Source organism: Abramis brama, assembly GCF_963993115.1.
Source record: "Abramis brama genome assembly, chromosome: 8".
Lineage (NCBI taxonomy): Eukaryota > Metazoa > Chordata > Actinopteri > Cypriniformes > Leuciscidae > Abramis > Abramis brama.
The window spans coordinates 18,913,738-18,932,194 of record NC_139970.1 but is presented as its reverse complement, the minus strand read 5'-3'; the positions used below and the strand labels follow the sequence as shown (position 1 = coordinate 18,932,194).

Genomic DNA, 18,457 nt, shown 5'->3' with positions numbered 1-18,457 from the left:
TTAAAAATGACTTAAGTGCCGTTCTTTGCTCTTTTCTCAAAGAAAAGCTTAACTCCAAGTCCTCCAGAGTCGCGACCAAAGCCAATTCGAAAGACCGCTGTTCGCTAGCAGCAGCCGCCATTCTTTGTTTTCAAGTAGCAGGGAACCGTTGCAACTCTGTCATCATTATGTTAAGCCCGCCCCGTCTACTCTATAAACGATGTGATTGGCCTGACTAGAGTTTGGTTTTTCTAGCTCAAAAGTCAACGGATAGTTGCTAGACTACACTGGCTGCAAAATAAATTTTACTGCCGCTAGGGTGCGTCTAGATTTCTAGGCTAGAGTGTCAGAGCTCTGTCACAAAACCAAGAAATAAACTAGACAGAAGTGACAGTCCAGGAAGTCTTTAGAAGAGACCAGGGAGGGACGGGAGGGTTGAGCCAGGGAGGCTCAGGCAGGGCTAGAGTCCTGGCAGAAGGCCAGGGTGGAGCCGGAGGGACGGACTGGGGAGTTTCAGTGGAGCGGCCTTGGGCAAAGCCAGCAGCGCAGGCAGCAAAGGCGGAGCAAGACACTTGGGAGGCTCTGGGACGACAACGGGCTGCTCGGAGATGACAGCAGGCTGCTTTGGGACGACCTCCTGGAGCTTGGGCGGAACCGGCATGACAGACAGCAGGGACAGAGCCGGCAGGGCAAGGAGCCTGGGGATGGCCTCTGGGCCAACAGCAGACTTTGGGATGACCTCTGGGCCTTGTGGGACGCAGGAAGTTTTCCTTCTCCTCCATTTCCAAGAGCGAGGGGGCGCTGCAGCCTCTTCGGCCACCACTGGGGGCACTGCAGCAGTATTCACATGGCAAACAAGAAAATCCACAAAACCCCCAAAAGTCAGGTGGTCCAGCCCTCTCATACGCCTCCAGGTGAGGCAATCATCAAGGGCATAGTTAAATAAGTCCTTGAGTGCTGCATCATTGAATCCCAGCCCTTTTGCAGCACTGCTGAACTCTAGGGCAAACCTCCTCAAATCAGTCCCCTGTTGATGGAGAGAGCTCAAGGCCTTGAACTGGAGCATACGCTGGTAGAGAGGGCAGGAGACACTGGATGCTGGTGGATGGCGCAAGCTCTTCCTCCGCTAAGTCCTCATTGTGGCTGGTTTGTTCTGTCAGGGATGAAGTGAGGACTCAATTGCAGGGAAATTAAGACTTTTATTAATAATAAAAATAAAATACAAACAAATACTACCACGAGGGGGATGACTTGGGATGACTTGACGTGACGAGGAATAAACTAGGGTAAACATACAAAGCATGTATGAGGTACGAGGGAGGACAGGTACCGTGGGGCAAATTAATCAATCAGGTAACAAGATGGGAGGGGCTAGACAATCGACTGGAGAGAACACGGCACAAGGAAACACATGACAAGCCATGTGATCACACCATACATGACAAAAACACAAGCACATGGCCAGTAAAACAAATCACCAGCCATGTGCCAGCCATGTGCTCAACCAAAACAGACATGAACAGGCAGCTAATGAAAACACTCATAAGCCACGTGTTCACACAAAACATGACAACATGAAAGCACACAGCTAGTGGAAAACACAAGCTGTGTGCTACACAGCACAAGACAAATCATTAATGAAAGCACGCCGCCGATGTAAACACGAACCGCGTGCTACACAAATACAACACACGTGGACAGAAGAGTACGGCCCGAGCGAACTCGAAACCGCACACTCACATGACAAGACAGAGCGCACAAGAACGAGCGTAAGCTCATCCTGTGCACTCACAACAGAGGACAAACACGTGGAACATGAATGTCCGAATCCCGACACAGAACCGAAACCAAACTAGACAGATGTGCTGGGATCCAAACACCACGCCCCGTACATGTAACAAGGCATACAGACAAGAGAGCGCACGGCTCGAGAACGCTCAAAGAGAACGCTCAAAGAACGCATACACAAAGACATGACAAAACAGGAGTGTCAGAGCTCTGTCACAAAACCAAGAAATAAACTAGACAGAAGTGACAGAACCCTGACACTTAAGGTGGGTGTGAATGTAGTCTTAGCTAAACTCAGTCATTACTGACCAGTGTTGGGGGTAACACATTACAAGTAATGCAAGTTATGTAATCAGATTACTTTTTGTCAAAGTAACTAGTAAAGTATCTCATTACTTTTACATGTACAAAATATCTGAGTTACTTTTTCAAATAAGTAACGCAAGTTACTTTGCTTCCCCATTTATTGACTGACACCTCTCCTTTCTCCTTGTTGAGTGGAGTAATCAGGAATAAGTGCAGAGGCGTTGTGAGTGCTGTGTGAACATGATGGTTATTGCTGTTCTAGACTAAATGTGAGCATGTATTTACTCATCTTGCACAAAAACAGATTCCTCAAAATGAAAAAAAACTGTGAAATGCAAACTCAGAATATTACGTAAACCTGCAATAAATATGTTAAATTACATAAATATACATTATGTATTTAATTTCACTTTATTACCCAATGTCTTTGCTGCTGACCTTTGATGATCCAATTCAACTATACTAATAAGCAAAAAATACAAGATAAACATCACGTTTGTGTTTCATTGGTTTGTTTTCGCTATTCTTCTCCAATCCAGAATGGTAGCACATCTGAAAGGTTAGTTTGAGTTGTGCCCTCTAATGTACAGGTGTGAATTAGCATTTCCTTCAGCCTGGGGCCTATTCATTTCACTTTTGGTGCAAAATGGCCGTTATATATATATATATTTTTTATTATTATTATTTTTTATTATTATTTTTATTACATTTTTTTATAATTTTTTTTTATTAAAAGCCAAACAAGCAAGCCCAGCCCACGTGAGAAAAAAGTAACGCAAAAGTAACAACACATTTCTTTCCATAATAAGTAACTAAGTAACGCAATATTGTTACTACTTTTAAAAGTAACTTTCCCCAACACTGTTCCTGAATGGCCTTTTGAAATAATGAAGGTTATTCAGAAAACAGCAGAAGGCACTAGTACACATGAGCATATTTTATTACTATAAACTTGAGAGGAAATTTTGTTTCAAAGTGGTTATATCATCAAATTGAAAAATATGTCAAAGTGTCCTTGTGTCATGGGACAATTCATGTTTGGACTTTCAGTTTGTGTTTTGATTGGTTCCTGTTTTCCTTTTCTTTCTTTTTTTTCACCACTCATTTTTTTCTATGGTTATATCATTATGAGCTCATTTGTCCCAGCTGTGTATGATTAATTATCTTGTTTCTGTTTGCTGTTTAAGATGCACCCTTTCTTTCAGTCTTTGCCTGATCTCTGTTGCAAGTGTGTTTTCCCTGCCTGTCAGCTTGTTCCAGAGTATTATTATACTCAATAAATACGTTTGAGTTTGTATCTTTAATCGAGTCTTCAGTCTGTTCCTGAGATAACCAGAGGGTGACACCTTGATCTTTTGAGAAAAGATTCATTATACTTTTTAACATCATGCTATACTGAAACTTCCTGACATTGAACAGTTGAATGTTTGCACACACCCACATTTACAAGCCAACAATGTATTTTTTTTAGTTTGCAGTGCACACTGCACATATACTGTATGCATATTGACTAAGACTCTAAATTCTAAATGGCACTTTTTAAAATTATTGGAGGAATCACGCAGAGATGTTAAATGTGTGTTGTGCTGCCATTTCATTTTATGTGTGTTATCTGCACACATGACAATCATATTAGTTTCAAAGAGATTGACGCATTTTATAGTCAATCATTTAGGAATTTAGTGTCATTTCTTTAGCCAAGTTGAACTAGGCGTAAAGCAAAGCTGTAGCAGCTGGAGAACGAGAATGAGATCTCCGGGAATGAAAAGGTAGCATCTGTGCTGCTGAAGCTGATATATGTGTGTGTGTGTGTGTGTGTGTGTGTGTGTGTTTTACAAATGTATTTATTTTTATTTTGTATTTTCCCTTTTTATAATTGTTTAATGCTGTCAGCAAACCAATAATTCACCACACAAAACAAAATTATGTCAGGTTTATTCTTGTTTTAAGCGATTACATATTTGTACTTTTGGTCTATTTTTATTTATTTGCTTATTTTTCATAGTTTTCTTTTCATAAACATATTTCATAAGTTATATATATATATATATATATTCTGAAGTGCATTATAAAAAATAAAAAAAACTTAAATGAGATATTTGAAAAATAAATTGGCCTTTCATTTCCACGACAATGGTGTTTTGGGGGCCTGAAAATGCTAACTTTTGAAAATGTTTTTTTGAAGATGATACCATTATTGTCTCAGTGTAAACTACAAAAACGTGTATTTGTGAAAACGGTGACGTCATGCGCATGCGTATTACGTGATCAGTCTATAAGCGCATAGTTTTTCTTTACAAAATGACATTGCCAATTTTTTGCCTGGCATGAATACAACGTTTTTAGTCATTTTCGCGGATCCGTGTGAATTGGGATCACTTTGACAACATTGTCATCTGTACAAAAAAAGAAAAAAGAAAAACGCAAAGGAAAAACGTTTCCATTTGTAGTAGCCTATATTGTTGTTGTGTACACTGTAAAAACCTCTCCAAGTCAACATTTTTAGTGACTGGTCACATCTAAATTTTTAAATTGGCCCAAGTGCAATTCTTGTTGCAATAGTCTGTTAACATTGGCTCAATGAGAAATAATATGTCAGACTAATTGAAAAATTTAGATGTGATCAGTCACTAGAAATTTTAGACTTGGGGATGTAATTTTTTTTTTTTACAGTGTAAACGTACCCTCAGATACCTCCCATTGGTATTAATCTGGCACCTGGTACTAATTTCCTTAATTATCGGACAAACCCCATTTAACTGACAGCATTCCTGTTTGGATAACTTTACAATTTTCACAGACTTTGCTAAGGCTCGCCTTTGATTGAAACCCTGCGGTAGCAGATTGTCCAAATGAAGGCCTAAGCGGGATGACCCTTTCAGCAATTGCAAACAAAGTTGGTCATTCCAAATCTGTGATTTTTAGAATATTGCAGCTTTACAATGACACTAATTCATTCAAGTCCCCCCAAAAGGCTGGTTTTCCAAGTAAGACAAAATGCTCGAAAGGACAGAATAATGTGGACTCTCTCAATGGGGAATTGGTTGAACACTGTAGCTGGAATTGGTCGCCACTTCAGTGCTGAACAGGGTGAGGGAATGTTCGGCATACAGTGTCTCGCCGTTTAAGAGAATTTGGACTGAAAGCCTCTCTGCATCAACCAACCCTCTCATCAGCAGATAAAATCAAAAGGCTGGGAGCATGTTGTGTGGACAGAGGAGAACTGGTCCTTTCACTTGTCCAAAGTGATGAGAGAAAGTTTCATTTACATGGGTCCAATGTTAAACATTATATTCGGCATAAAACTGAACCCAAAGTGCATAAAGAAGTCAGTGAAAGATGGAGGAGGAAGTGTCATGGTTTGGGGGACGTTTTCTGCAGCAGGAGTTGGACCTCTTATACAGCTGGTTGGATGGCAGGGTGCATCCAAATGTTAATCAGAACCTCCTTCGGCAACATGTGGTTCCTTCCCTGTGAGTATCTGTGAGTCCTGATCTAAACCCGATTGAAAATCTCTGGAAAATCCTTTGGCGACAAAGTTATAGCTAAGGGTTATGTTTACACGACAACGATATGCTTAAAACAGACAAGTTTTTCAAGAGTTTTCCGCGTACAGACGACACCATTGTAAAAACGATCCCCATTCACACTGATCTGTGAAAACCACTAAAAAACCTGTATTCTGCTGCCAGGCCATTAGATGGCGATGAACACGTAATATTCACGTATTGTGCATTACGTCATCGTCTTCAAAGATTCGCGTTTTTGTTTACACAGAGACCGTTTTCAAAAACTTGCAATTTGAAACCCGTTTTCAAAAGTTTGCATTTTCAGGCACCCAAAACGCTGTTGCCGAAAAACGGCCAAAATGTATAAAAAGTTTTTCGTTTTTAGTTGAAAACGGTGTCATGTAAACAGCCCCTAAGAAACCAACTACGGTTACCGAACTGTGGAAGAGACTGGAAAAAGAGTGGACCAAGATCACATCAGAGCACTGTGAGAAACCAGTGATGTCCTGAAGTCATTCAAAGCAGGAGCCTCTACACTTCCTACAAATTTTTTGACAGCTGTAGGCTAACCCTCAACATTTTAAGTTGTAATCTTCTTTTGTGCCACTGTTGTCTAATTTTGATCGTGTTTTCCACAAAATAAAAGTTCTTGCTGAAGTGCCTTGGTTATTTTGTAAAACATGCCAGTTGAACAGTGGTGTATCCACAGCTAACATTCCTTCAAATTTTGAGTGATGATATTTAACAGAAAAAAAAAATCAAGTGTTTATGAACTGTTTTCTATTTTTGATTTTCATATACATACACACCCACAGGCCCCTTTAGGTACATCTGTTCAACTGCTCATTAACGAAAATATCTAATCAGCCAATCACATGGCAGCAACTCAATGCATTTAGGCATGTAGACATGGTCAAGGCGATCTGCTGAAGTTCAAACTGAGCATCAGAATGGAGAAGAGAGGTGATTTAAATGACTATGAACATAGCATGGTTGTTAGTGCCAGAGGGGCTGGTCCGAGTATTTCAGAAACTGCTAATCTACAGGGTTTTTTTTCACACACAATCATCTCTAGGGTTTACAGAGAATGGTCCAAAAAAAGAGAAAATATCCAGTGAGAGTCAGTTCTGTGGGTTAAAATGGCTTTTTGATTCCAGAGGTCAGAGGAAAAATGGCCAGACTGGTTCCAGCTAATAGAAAGGCAACAGTAACTCAGATAACCACTCGTTACAACCGAGGTCCGCAGAAGAGCATCTCTGAACACACAACACGTCGAGCCTTGAAGCAGATGGGCTGCAGCAACAGAAGACACACCGGCTGTCTCTCCAGTCAACAATTCACATGGGCTCACCAAAATTGGACAACAGACGAATGGAAAAATGTTGCCTGGTCTGATGAGTCTCGATTTCTGCTGCGACATTCAGGTGGTAGGGTCAGAATTTGGCATAAACAACGTGAAAGCATGGATCCATCCTGCTTTGTATCGACAGTTCAGGCTGGTGGTGGTTTAATGGTGTGGGGGATATTTTCATTGTCTCAATGTTTCATTTTCAATTGTGAACTCATTGTCATGTTCAAGAAACCAATTTGAAATGATTCGAGCTTTGTGACATGGTGCATTATCCTGCTGGAAGTAGCCATCAGAGTATGGGTACATGGTGGTCATAAAGGGATGGACATGGTCAGAAACAATGCTCAGGTAGGCCGTGGCATTTAAACGATGCCCAATTGGCACTAAGGGGCCTAAAGTGTGCCAAGAAAACATCCCCCACACCATTACACCACCACCACCAGCCTGCACAGTGGTAACAAGGCATGATGGATCCATGTTCTCATTCTGTTTACGCCAAATTCTGACTCTACCATCTGAATGTCTCAACAGAAATCGAGACTCATCAGACCAGGCAACATTTTTCCAGTCTTCAACTGTCCAATTTTGGTGAGCTTGTGCAAATTGTAGCCTCTTTTTCCTATTTGTAGTGGAGATAAGGTGGGGTCTTCTGCTGTTGTAGCCCATCCGCCTCAAGGTTGTGTGTGTTGTGGCTTCACAAATGCTTTGCTGCATACCTCGGTTGTAACGAGTGGTTATTTCAGTCAAAGTTGCTCTTCTATCAGCTTGAATCAGTCGGCCCATTCTCCTCTGACCTCTAGCATCAACAAGGCATTTTCGCCCACAGGACTGCCGCATACTGGATATTTTTCCCTTTTCACACCATTCTTTGTAAACCCTAGAAATGGTTGTGCGTGAAAATCCCAGTAACTGAGCAGATTGTGAAATACTCAGACCGGCCCGTCTGGCACCAACAACCATGCCACGCTCAAAATTGCTTAAATCACCTTTCTTTCCCATTCTGACATTCAGTTTGGAGTTCAGGAGATTGTCTTGACCAGGACCACACCCCTAAATGCATTGAAGCAACTGCCATGTGATTGGTTGATTAGATAATTGCATTAATGAGAAATTGAACAGGTGTTCCTAATAATCCTTTAGGTGAGTGTATACTCGAATGGCCTCCACAGTCACCAGATCTCAATCCAATAAAGCTCATTTGGGAGATTCATATCATGGATGTGCAGCATAAAAATCTGCAGCAACTGCTTTCATGTCAATATGGACAAAAATGTTTCCAGCAGCTTGTTGAATCTATGCCATAGATTTCTGAAGTTCTGAAGGCAAAAGGGGGTCCAGCCCGGTACTAGCAAGATGCAAGTGTCCAGTGTGTGTGTGTGTGTGTGTGTGTGTGTGTATATATATATTGACTAATATATTATTATTTTATTTCAGATTTGGTTGTATGACTAAAGTTTTGTGGGAATTCAAAACTTTCTCACTCGCTCACATCGCTTCTCTGTCTTTTTTGTCAGTTTAAAAGGGGTAAGTGTCTTTGTTATGCAGATGGGAACCAGCAACAGTCCTGTGAACGTTAAAACAGTCTCTAAGAGAAGATGAGTGCAGCTTACCAGTCTACAGCAAACCTCTCACGCCCTGCTCTGTTTGTTTGTTAACTGAAGAACATCATGTGTGTACACTGTATGTATGTATACGTTACACATTTCAGCACCCCTCGTGTCTCGCTTCCCCTCCCCCAATACAATTTCATGGCCAGCAGAAGTCCTGTGTCACCGTTTCACAGCAGCTGCTCTTTGCTTAGATGTAATCAGAGATTTGGAGTGTCCGTCTTTCTCAGTTCATCTAGCATACAGCTCTGTTCTGAGGAATTTGCCCTTCTTTTTTTAATATAGACTCAAATTGGATCCTGTTGTGACTCCTCCCCCCCCCCTCCCCCCCTCCTCTCTCTCTCTCTCTCTCTCTCTCTCTCTCTGATTTGGCCCGGGCAATCAGATGAGTTAGTTGTGGAAGACACTAGCCCATGGGAGCTCTGTGGAGTGGAAGCAGCTTTTGTAAATCACAGAGCTCTCTATGCGTAAGAGATACAAAGAGAGCAAGGAAGTGTGTGGAGCAATGCAAAAGATCTCTGGATTATATTCACTGCAAGAGAAGAAGAGAACAGGACTATGAGGTGAGTGTGATTCAGTGTGTCTATGGGTTCGTATTGCTATACGTTTTTGGGATGTCCACGTCCACAAAGTTTGGGGACAAAACTGGGCATACTCATGAGAAAGGATTCATAAATAACATAGTTTATGATTATTCCGAAAATGCAAGTTATTTTAGGGTTAGGGATAGAGTTTAGGTTAGTATAGGGCAACATTAACTATGACTCATTTTTTAACTTCCAACAGTTTTGAATATTTAGTTTCATCCATTGTAGTCAAAATAACTGGTAACACTTAATTTTACAGTGTCCTTGTTATACATGTTACATGTAGTTACTGTTATAATAACTATAAATTAAGCATTTTTACATGCAGCTAACCTTAAACCTAATCCTAACCCTAACTCTATAGTAAGTACATTATTATTACTCAGTACTTAAATGTATGATTACACTGTAACATGGACACCTTAAAATAAAGTGTAACCAAATGATTTTATATAAAAAAAAGATATATATACTAAAAAAAAATGTGTTCCGCACCATTCAAAATTTGGGGTTGTTAAATTTGTTATTATTTTTGAAAGAAGCATGTTCAGAAGCTGCATTTATTTATATGTAAAAGTTCAGCAAAAACTGTAATATTGTGAAATATTACAATTTTAAATAGCTGTTTTCAATGTAATCTATTTCAAAATGTAATTTATTCCAGTGATGACCAAGCTGTATTTTCAGCATCATTACTCCGGTCTTCAGTGTCACATGATCCTTCAGAAATCATTGTAATATGCTGATTAGCTGCTCAAGAAACATTTCTTTGGTGAAAACAGTTGTGCTGGTTAATGTGATACTTCCGCCCAGAATTCTTTAAAATAGAAATCTTTTATAACATTATAAATGTATTTACTGTCACCTTTTGATCAATTTAATGCATCCTTGCTGAATGAAAGTATTAATACACCAACTCTCAAAACCCTCATTTTGTAAAAATGGTATCAAGTAAATATTTTTTTTTTTTCACAATTATGAAAAAGATGTTGAAAGTTTTCTGTCAGGGTTAGGTTATAGTATTTATAACTAGCTGTGTATAAAGACAGTAGATGTCAATGGAATGTTCCTATTTAGATTAAATAAACTTGTGTGTGTGATAAGTTTTCTTGTAGATTGACCTCAGTCCATAGGTACACTTAGCTCACACACTGTATTAGTAGTACCACATTATGAATTTTAATAATGAAATATGATGATCTTATTGATTGAGATCTTGTCATTTGTCCCTAAAGTCCTCTATCAGGGTATGCATGAGTACCGACAGAGCCATTGATTTCAGTTCAGTGTTCTGCAGCAAAAGACTGGAAACTGTCTTTACAACATTAACTCTACAATTCGACAATCAGATTTTTCTCTGAATTTGGAGGGGAGGGGAGGGGAGGTGGGGGGGGGGGGGTCATTGGATCTACACTGCGTGGCAGTTGGCACTGCAATGTTTCTGCTATTTTTGGATTGTAAGTTTGTTTGTCCTGTCTGAGGACATGGGTTAATGTCCAGCGGTTGTTAGTAAATTGGTGTCGACATAGGCAGTGTGTTTTGTTTATGCTCATCAAGCTACTGCGTTTAAACAGCTTTCTCTCTCTGGAGGGTATTGTTTCCTCTAGACTGCAGTTCTAATAGGATAGAATCTCTATAGTGGAGAGAAACAGTGTCAAAATTGGCTACGGTTTTGGGGTTGTTCTAGCACCTCAGATGAGCGTTCAGTGTCCAAATGAAACTGCAGTCACTGCTTTAACAATTAGAAGTTCAATTTAGTTCTGTACACACAATTATTGGAGTGAATTTGGTTATAGAAAGTCACTTCCATAAATAGCAAGCCTCTGTGCATTCAAAGCGGTATGAAGAGTGCTAACCGTATTCAGCAGCAGCAGTGCGTACCTGGTCTAAGAGTGTGTCACTTAATATTCTGCATTCGCACACAGGAAATGTTGTCAGATTGCAGCTTTCTGGTGTACAGAAGTGGGTCAAGAGTAATTGTGCGTATGGTATCGCGGGTGGTGGTAGAAAGGCAATATCAGTGAGTAATGGGTTGTGTAGATGCCTTCAGACTGATCTAGATCTAGAGGGCCTGGAACAAATCCACCATATTAACCTAATTTAGGGGGTCGGTTGAAACCAATGCGACTCTTTTTCCAGGTTTCACACTCTTTTACTCTCTTTCCACATCGACACATAAACAGTGTGTGTTTGTGCATCTATCAAACAGTTAATCATCATGAACCTATAACACTTTGGATGTGTGGATGTTTGAGTGGACATTATACCTTTCTAATTTTTTTTTTTTTTTTAAGTGTGATTTTTATTATTTAATTAGTGTGAAAACACCATGTTTCCATCCACTTTTTTGCACTGTTATTGACAGAGTAAAAAAGTGTAAAAAAAAAAAAAAAGTTTGCGAATTCCACCCAATTGGCCTTTTACCGATAAAATGGTGTGCGTATAATAACATCATTGTTTAATGTTTAAAGTCGTCGCATAAGTTTTGGTCTATGCGATAAAAATAATAAAACCCTTGAGACGTTTCCATAATTAATTTTATGAATAGTGCAAATTCTATATCTTTCACATCCCAGATATCCCCAAATTGTTGTAAAAATTACTGAGGACAGTGCTTTGATGGGAGCAACATGTAGACGCATATGTAATTCTGTCATATGACACAACATTTATTTGTAAAAAGTGTTTCCAAATGGGTTTTTCATGACATTTTAAGTATCAATAGAATTAGACAACAGTTAAACAACACTTGTGTCAGCACACACACACACACACAAAAAAAAACCTTGGCAGGAAATATGCAGATTAATATATATTATAAGCTCTGAGGTGGGGAAAAAAATAGCACTGGTAGCAAATAATGTAGGATAGGAACTATTACTCTCTCCACACATTGATTATAATAGGTTTGTATGCCATTGTTAGAACTTAATTCAAATTTAGTTGCTAAATTAATTTGCTGTTTTATTTCTGGTTAATAATGATGTCTTTACATTAAATTGTTAAATGACTATAATTACAATTTTATGCACAAAAATGGTCTAGTTAATACAAGAACCAATGTTGCTACTTCCATAATCGGCCTTGGTAATATTCAGCTCTAAAGGGAATAAGTGTTCTCAGTGTACGAACAACATCTTTCCCAAGGGACAGAGACAATCATCATTAGTATTTTTCCCCCTTTCACACATCTTTTTCTCCTCCATCTTATTTATTTTTTTATCAGTTTATGCATCTGAGACGCCATGACAGTCTAATCGAATTCTCTCCCTCCTTCCTGCGATTGCCTGTGGAGGAATATTTATCTGAAGTTATCTAAAGACTGATATCTTCCTATCTTTCTCCAAGCCATTCTATTTCACATCTTCCCTCATAATTCATAAACAGCAGCTGTTTGGAGACCTGTTGTTGGTTTACTAGAGACTGTAACTCATGTTTACAGTTTGTGCTTGTTTTTTTCTGGTCAGCTGTTGACATGTTTTTCGATAAGGGTATTATATGAATTAAGTTGTCTGCAATGTAAAGTGTAATTGTAAAGATATGATTCAAGCAGAATGCTAAGAATAGGCTGAGGGTCTTGGTTTTCTCTCTTTCTTTCCGAAATGGATAGAAAGCTGAGAGTGCGTGATGATGGATGACTCTCCATAAGATTGCATACTTGAGAGAAATGCGAGGATTGTCTGACGGATAATGCTAGTGCTGAAGGAGGGAAATTTGCAGCGTAATTGCACCGAATTAAGATTTTGTTACAGAGAACTGGGTTTAAACTGATAGTGTGATCAGAAAAATGTTTGCAATCTCGAGAATGCTTCAGGAGTTTGGCCATTTGTTACATTTGTGAATTGGCACACACACTAATAGGGCCCAGCTTCGGCTGCTTTCTATTATTGGGCTCCTGGGTTGAGTAGTTTGTCATACTGTGTTTCCTGTTGGGCTCCTGGAGAATTTCCAAACTTACAGATCCATTTCAGCTTCTTACATCCTTTTAGTCAGCAGCTGATTGGACTGATGGTGAGTAGGTAAAATTCAAGAAACAATTCAATTTGAAGCATTATAGTAGTAAACTTTCATCAGGTGAGGGTCATTCCTGTTATTCAAGCCCATTTGCCAACTCTATAGCTGCAATTTAAGGACAAGTCCACCAGACTTGATCTAGTCAAGATCAGACACTTCAACTTTATTCATTATAGCGTGGTTATTTGCATTTCAACAGGACGGATATAAAGAGCGATTAGTCATTGACGGTTATCTTGCTTAAGGGTATCAACCTGAAGTTCAGTTGATTAAATGTAACTATATTTTGACTTGTATATTATAATACTGTTGTCTATCATTTTTCTGTTGTGTTTCCACTAAAAATAATGCCACTTCCTGGAGGATGTTTGTATTAAATGGTCATGGCACGAGGAATCAAATTGTCCTTGATCTTACATATCCTGCAAGTGTCATAGCTTAAAACATCCTAGTACAAAAAAAAAAATATAAAAATACATTTACAATATGTAACCAAACTCAAAAACCAGTTAACTTTTAAAGGGATTCTTCACCCAAATATGAAAATTCTCTTATCATTTACTCTCCTTCATGAGTTTCATGAAGATATTTTGAGAATTGTTTTCAGTCAGTGGGCTCCAATTGTTTAGTTACCAACACAACAACGTTCTTCAAAATATATTTTATATTCCACAAAAGAAAGAATATCTTCAGGTTTAGAATGACATGAGGGTGAGTAAATGATGACAGAATTCAATTTTTTGGGTGGAGAATGATCATTTAATTATTAGACCAATGTTGTAAGTAAAGGCAGGGATATGTGTAAAAAGGAAGTCGCATGGTTCACCTGTTCCTGGCAGACGATAGGTGGCCTTGCTAACTCTGTTTCCCATTCCAGGCTATAATTGGTCCGGACTGTCTTGGCTGGGTAACAGTGTCAGAGCTGACGTCTGGGCCCGTCTGGACATGCAGTGAGACTAAGGGAGGGTTATGTTTGTGTCAGGAGTGAAATTAGTTACTGAGTGTTGCATTAGAAGACATTACATATTACACATTACAAAGACAATCTAATTTAGGGGGGATTTACTTGAAAAAGTGGGATTTAGTTGAAAAAAAGCTAAGAAACAGTATAACTCAATAATTGCTAGTGTATTTCACAAATAAAAAAAAAAAAAAAATGGAATGGCATGTAACACATTGAATTAAGTGGGATATTTTAAAGTAGAATGACAATAGAGTGCCCAAGTTATGACGTCATTTTGTAGGACAACCTGGAAGTTAGCAGCGCATGGGTTCCCTCGATCGAAAAGCTATGCATTTTCCCCATAGACTTTTGGAAAATCGCAAAAAATAAGATCTATGTTCAACAAAGAGTTGTGACCCTTACACGTTTTGTCTATCAAGATAATCTTTACAACAGCACACCATGGTCGTGGATCAACATCATCATCAGCTTCCTCAAACTTTATTTAAAAAACACGCTCGCTCATTATGATCTGCACTGTGTATGAACACTTATCCACTTTTTCATGAGAAATATTGCCCATTCGTTTTTTCCAAAAATGTTAGAAACTAATTTTGTTTATGCGTGCCTCTCTGAGATTTTTTTTATCTTTTGTTAATGTTTTATTTATTCGTTTATTATTTTGTTAGTTTATATAAACCTTAATATTATTTTCTTTGTGATTAAGATTATTATGCCTGATTATTGTGCCCCAAATAAACTTTAAAGATTATCTTTCACTGTATTATGTTTGATTGTATGTTTGCATACCATTTGCTAATTCGCCAGGAAAAAAACGCGCTTTTACCATCTCAGAAGCACTAACGTTAGCTATGGCCGTATCAATTTCCAATCTTATGTCCTTTTTCTTAGACGACAGAAAAACCATAGATCGAGGAGAAAACCACTATAAATCTGGACATGTAGAACAGTGCAGCTTAGATGCTGGTTTACTTGCCGGTATTGTAAGGGCCAGCATGAGGGACAAGGTTTATCGAGTCTCGGTAAGTAAAACTAGGGAGAGATAGAGGAGTTATAATAGTGTTCTTTGTATTTAAGATAGCTATACAAATAATCTCTGAACAAGCATAACACAGTTAAATTCCAAACATTTAATATAATAGTTGTATATAATTATATATGTTAAATTTAAAGAGAATTGTCCAATAGCATCAACAAATGTTTATTATAATATATTATAATTAAACCATATATGTTCCCTAAATAAACCATATATACTCATTTTGTTAACATTTTCTATATATTTTACCTGGTAATCCACAAGCCCCAATATGAGAGCCAGTGTAGTAAATTTTATCTCACATTCACATTACTGTGAGCTGACTGGAGTGTAGTTACAATAGTATACACGTAGTATACAATAGTTTAACATTTAATTTGTGTATTTGTCAGACAGGCAACTTACAGTGCATTAAGGCTATACATATCAGCGTGTTCTCTGGGAAGTGAGCATTTTGCACAGTTAACAAAATGCTCTAATCACTGAGCCACAGAAACCTTACAGCAAGAGTTGTAGTAAACATCTTTATTTTCATAAAATAAGTAAACTGAAAACAAACTATATTTTGAAAATGACAGCTGCAGATGCGAGAATGGACACTGGGCTTCCGGTCAGCTCGTCTAAGGATACATTCAAAATAGGCAATGTTAGTTTTATGGAAGTTACACCTTTACAGATTAAAATTACAAAGGGGGGTGGGGTGGGGTGGGGTGGGGGATCACACAATAAAATATTCGTATTAAATTAGAAGTTTTTTTTCAGCATTTACATTAATCTTCTTCCTTGATCTGTCCACGTTTATATAGCACATTAAATATAGTTAACAATTACTACTAAAATAACAAAGATTAATATCATTGTTACCTAATGCCTTAACTAATGCTGTTTACAATCATATTATTATAAGTGGGTAAAAGCCAAGTTCACAAATATCAGGGTGCAGGACCCAGCCTTTCTATAATTATATCCAAACAAGTTACAATAAAAGTCAATAAACCACGTATTATTTTGAATATTTTAATTAAACACATTTCTCTACGTAACGTTAGCCTTTAATAAAACTGCAGGGGATCTAATCTATTAAACAGTGGCAAAGTAAACAAGCTTTTAGATATTTTAAGAGAAAGACAAAAGGTATTTTAGCTGTTGATTTGGTTATGAAAAACGTTTATTCTTGCTACTGCTAGCCTTTTTAACTCCATCTGACCGTCAAAGTAACATTAGCGTGTTAAGCAATATGCACCATTAAAGTTTCGTCGTGGCCACATTAAGACAGTAAATACGGTGTTCACATGGAAATCATCGTTGTGTGAGCTTACCTTACGGCACGAACCCAGAGTCTCCGCTGGGTAACATCGGACGGAAAACGGTAAAACGAGCATCTTTCGACGACTTGTGGTTGCATCTCGGGACAAAACAAAACACCATTATCGAACTACAGTCTCTCCACAGAAATAAAGAACTGGTAATCGGTTACCTTAATATCACAGAATTCTGTGTACAACAATATTTGGAAAAACTACAATTTGAAAAGACTAAATATATAACGTTATGTATATTAACTGAAAGGTAAACTTCTAAGAACGTGAAGCTGAAACGCGGGCTAGTGAGAGATTTCCTGTTTGTCATGATGTCCCCGCCAAAGGATGTAGTCCCTTTTAGCAACTTGTTAGCAACCACCGTTTTTAAGACACAATAAAGTTTAAAAAATCACAAGCAGGTTATAACTGGTGTGTTTTATGTCATAGATCAAAACGTGAAAATATTTAAACGCTTTGTTAACCACAGACCTTATTTCAGGCGATTTAGCAAAAACCCATTCAAAAAACCCATAGACTTTAGGGCGAGGGAACCGGAAGTGCTAAAATGCTAACTCACTTCCGCGTTTTGGCCTACAAAGTGACGTCATAACTTCGGCACTCTATAAAGATATAGAGCTTATCTAGCCCCGCCCATTTTCAGTGCTGCGTTTGTTGTGTTCTGTCGTCCGGTTTGTATTTTCACAGCAAGTAGGTACGATTTTTCGGATTTATAAATGAACCGCTCGATTTAAAATCGTCCCGGTCTACTGACATTTGTCATGACATCCACTTCAAACATTGATAACTGACCAATGTTCAGTTCAATGTTCAGTTCTGATCAATGTCCATGATAACTTTCATTAACTCTACAATAAGTAAATGTAAGTAATTGAATCCAACCTGCAGCTTGAGCATTTAAAGCAGCAGATGACAAAACTGCAGTGCACCTTCAGAATAGAACAGAATGTTGAGTGGATGCTAATGTAGTTCCCTTTCGAGGGAACTCGAACTGCGTCGAATGACACTTTGGGGGAACGCCCCTCAGCGTAGCGCCTCTGAAGTATGAATGAAACTAAGCCAATCCTGATTGGTGTTGCGTCATGACGTAATGTGTGACGGCATATGCGGAAGCTACAAAAGGGCGCCGGCACACAACAGAGATAGCTTTCTGTTCTTCAGCAAAGCGCTCTCTGTCTCTTGTATGTCTTATTTGGTGTTGTTTTGTCTCAAGTCACAAGCATATATTTCACAATGGCGAGCACAAGCAGTTACAGAAGGTGTGTGCATCCCTGCCCATGTTATATTACGTATATTACCAAATGTGTGTACACTGTTTGGGAGCGCAGCACACGCGGGCAGCTCTCGAGGGGGCTGCTTGCGAGGATTGCAAGAGATTAACAATCCGTGTGCTGCGCTCCCGTCAACCTGCAACACTCTTCATGGGGCTCGCAGATGGACCTGGCGGGGGATCCCGAGACTGCCGAGGCACGTTCTCGTGATTCATCCGCCAGCTCCGATGCTCTCCCTCCTCGCGCGGAAGCCCGCTCTGCGGCTTCTTCCGCACAAGCGGAGAGCCCGATGCTTGAGCTGTCTGCTTCCGAGGAAGTAGACGTGCTCCGCAGCAAAGGCGGGGATTTTGGGGATGACTCGTCACCCCATGTCCCCGCATATGAGGAGCTGGTGGAGGTTGTCTCTCGTGCAGTGGCCCGTCTTAATATCAGTTGGCCACATGAGAGGCAGGAAGCGCAAGTTAAAAGCAAGTTGGACGAGGGCTTCCTGCAGTACAGAGAGCAACCTCATCATCTGGGTTTACCGTTCAAGACAGCAAGGCGACCTGAGGGCTGTCTTGCAGGCGAAGAAGGCTTCGACAAAGAGGTCCTAGCCAGCCTAGGTCCTCTGCGGGCGGCCCCACCCGTGGGGGAGTGATCGAGGTCGCCTCCTCCGCGGAGCCCGCAGGAAATCAATGTCGACTTCCCGCCGTCAAGTGCGCTTCGGGACGCATCGGTTTCCAG

General features: G+C 39.4%; 1 protein-coding gene across 2 annotated transcripts in view; it reads left to right on the top strand.

Annotated features, from left to right (window-relative positions):
- The first annotated feature begins 8,915 nt into the window (after positions 1-8,915).
- Positions 8,916-18,457, top strand: part of myo16 (myosin XVI) — a 221,366-nt gene continuing 211,824 nt past the window's right edge. For both annotated transcript variants that reach the window (XM_084122649.1, XM_084122646.1), the window contains exon 1: positions 8,916-9,103. The gene's annotated coding sequence lies outside the window, so the exon portion shown is untranslated. The remainder of the gene's footprint in view (positions 9,104-18,457) is intronic.